We start from the raw sequence: 2742 nt of genomic DNA on the forward strand, positions 1-2742 counted from the left end.
TCGCGCTTCTGGCATTACTTCCCGTCACATGACGTGCTGCTGCATCACGTGAGTGGATCCCCGGGTCACGTGAGCACACAGCGCTGGTCACGTGACGCGGAATCATAGTAGCGTTCCGCTGATAACCTAGGCACCAAGGAAGCTGCCAATGCAAAAAAGGACGCAACCTGGAGAGCGTTCTGTTGCGGGTGAAGCGTGCATGTGCACGCGAGTCATCAGGAGGCCCACGTGAGTGCCGGATTGTGAACATACCCCTCCATCCTTGTACTCACCTCAGCAGTTCTCTTCTCCCACGCAGCGGGTCGCGCGGCTATCTGGCATACGGCTGCATACCTTCAATCCACAAAAGACCTGAAGAACAAGAAACATAAGCTAGACATAAACAGCAGAAAACAAAAGGGCACGCGAGTATTCCGCTTCCAAACCGCTGCTGGGCCAAAGAGACATTACCAGAGCGTTGCCCACAAGTAAAGAGACATTACCAGAGCAGTGCCCACAAGCAAAGAGACATTCTGGTGCCCACAAGAAGAAACGTCCTGGTGCCCACAAAATAATGAGACATTCTTAAGATGGACTGGTGCGCCGCAGCGGGTCTGGGCCACCGTGACCCAGTGAAGGAACTGTGTTGCTGCAGAACCACCGTGACCCAGTGAAGGAACTGGGACTGACTATCTCTACAACACACCCAGAGGTTCCTAGAGACTTGGCAACACAGCGCCCCAAAACCGTCTTCATTAATCCAGACCACTCCAACTCTCTGACCACTGGGTGACTTAGCCTGCAGTGAGCAGAAGGAAAGGAGTGTTTTGGCCAGCTGCAAGGGGCTTGTAATCGCTGACAGACCGGATCAGAGATCGCCGACAGACCGGACCAGGCACTCCTGCAGGGCCCCAGAGGTAAGCGTTACAGAACGCTAAGCCCATGTTACTGCTTTGTCCAAGTGCCATGGCATCAGAAGTAGACCAACTAGCTGCCTTGCTGGGCGAGTTACGCTCGGAGACTAGTGCAATGAGAAAGGAGCTGGTTGTGAACAGGGAAAGAACTGAAGAACTGGCAAAGCACCTTACCAGAACCCAAGCTGGACAAACCCCATTGCCTGGTTCAGCAGATGGAGCAACAGCGGCAGCATCCCAGATACAGGTGACTACTCCAGTCACTGTTCCTTTGGCCCCACCAGAAAGGTTCATGGGGGACCCTCAGAAGTACGGAGTATTCATGACCCAGTGTCAGCTCCATTTCCTATGCCGCCCATGGGCATTCCCGACAGATCAAACTAAGGTGGCCTTCGTCCTGTCCTACCCAGGGGGGCATGCCGCTACCTGGTCCGTACCACTAGTCGACCAGGATGACCCTGTTCTACATAACTTCACTAACTTCCAGCAGGAAATGGACAAGCTTTTCTCTCGCTGCACCCGGGGACATGCCTTGGATGGGGAGTTGTTGGCCCTTCGACAGGGGTCTCATGATTTACTAGCGTATATAACCACATTTAATCGGCTGGTGGCTTAGACCAACTGGCCTGAAGACAAACGAACCACCCTGTTCTATCGAGGACTACGAAGTGAGCTGAAAGACGTTTTAGCACAGGTGGTGAACCCACCGGATGGCTGTACGGACTACATAGATCTGGTAGTAGGGCAGCATAGGAAATGGACCATCGTCTACAAGAAAGGAAGTCTGATCAATCCCGTTTTGAGAGCCGACCTCTGTATGTACGACCCCGGGAAACACCACGAACCACTGATAATACGCCTGAACCAATGCAAATGGGAAGTATAAGAGGCCAGTTAACCAAGGAAGAGAGAGAACGACTCAGGAAACAACAGTTATGTTTGTACTGTGGAAAAGCAGGACATTTCCTAAAGGACTGCCCAAACAAAGCACCCCGGAAACCACTGGGAGTCATGGAAACCACAACAGAGTTGCAAGAGCCACCGGGAAACTGCATGGCTCGACAAGAGTAGAGACCGGCTTGTCGGGAAAAGGGGAGACGTTCGCGGTCTTGCATCTTACAACACCAGTTATCCTACTATGCCCTGAGCAGCCACAATGGATGCATGCCCTGGAAGCGTACATCAACTGTGGGGCAGTAGGTAATTACATGGACATCACGGTGGTCCAGTGAATAGGTGTGCCCACTCAGAAACGGGAAATAATCGACCACATCTTATCCGTGGATGGGACCCATTTGCCGTTTGGGCCAGTGACCCAATGTACTAGAACCATTGTATTGTTATGCCATGACGGCCATCGGGAACAGATTGCTTTCAATCTCATCAACGCTCCCCAATTCCAACTAATCTTGGGAATGCCTTGGTTGGTGTGCCATAACCCAGCCATCAATTGGCGAACTCATTCAGTGACATTTCCAGCTGAATGCATCCAAACCTGCTACCCTGCTTCAACCAAAGCCCACAAGATCCAAGGATCTTGGTAACAAGGTCACCAGGAACTGTACTAGGAGTCTTAGGTCAACTGCCTCCGGAGTATGACGACTTCCAACATGTTTTTCACAAGGAGCAAGCTAACACCTTACCACCCCATAGGCTCTATGATTGCCAAAATGACCTGGTTGCAGGAGCACAATTCCTGTGTAGCCGCTTTTATGCCCTTACTGAAAAGGAGAACCAGCACCTACGGGAATACCTGGATCAGTATCTGGCCAACAGGTTTATCCGCCTTCCAAGTCTCCTGTTTCCTCAGCCCTCTTCTTCGTCCCCAAGAAGGAGGGGACCTCAGAAC

At 51.9% G+C, this 2742-nt stretch overlaps 1 non-coding gene across 1 annotated transcript; it reads left to right on the forward strand.

Moving 5' to 3' along the window:
* Positions 1-561: 561 nt before the first annotated feature.
* On the forward strand, positions 562-636 carry LOC138568161 (small nucleolar RNA SNORD66). Its single transcript, XR_011302526.1, has one exon. It is a non-coding gene; the product is annotated as a small nucleolar RNA SNORD66 (small nucleolar RNA).
* The last annotated feature ends 2106 nt before the right edge of the window (positions 637-2742 follow it).

This window comes from Ambystoma mexicanum, chromosome 2p (genome assembly GCF_040938575.1).
Source record: "Ambystoma mexicanum isolate Mex_15411 chromosome 2p, UKY_AmexF1_1, whole genome shotgun sequence".
Classification (NCBI taxonomy): domain Eukaryota; kingdom Metazoa; phylum Chordata; class Amphibia; order Caudata; family Ambystomatidae; genus Ambystoma; species Ambystoma mexicanum.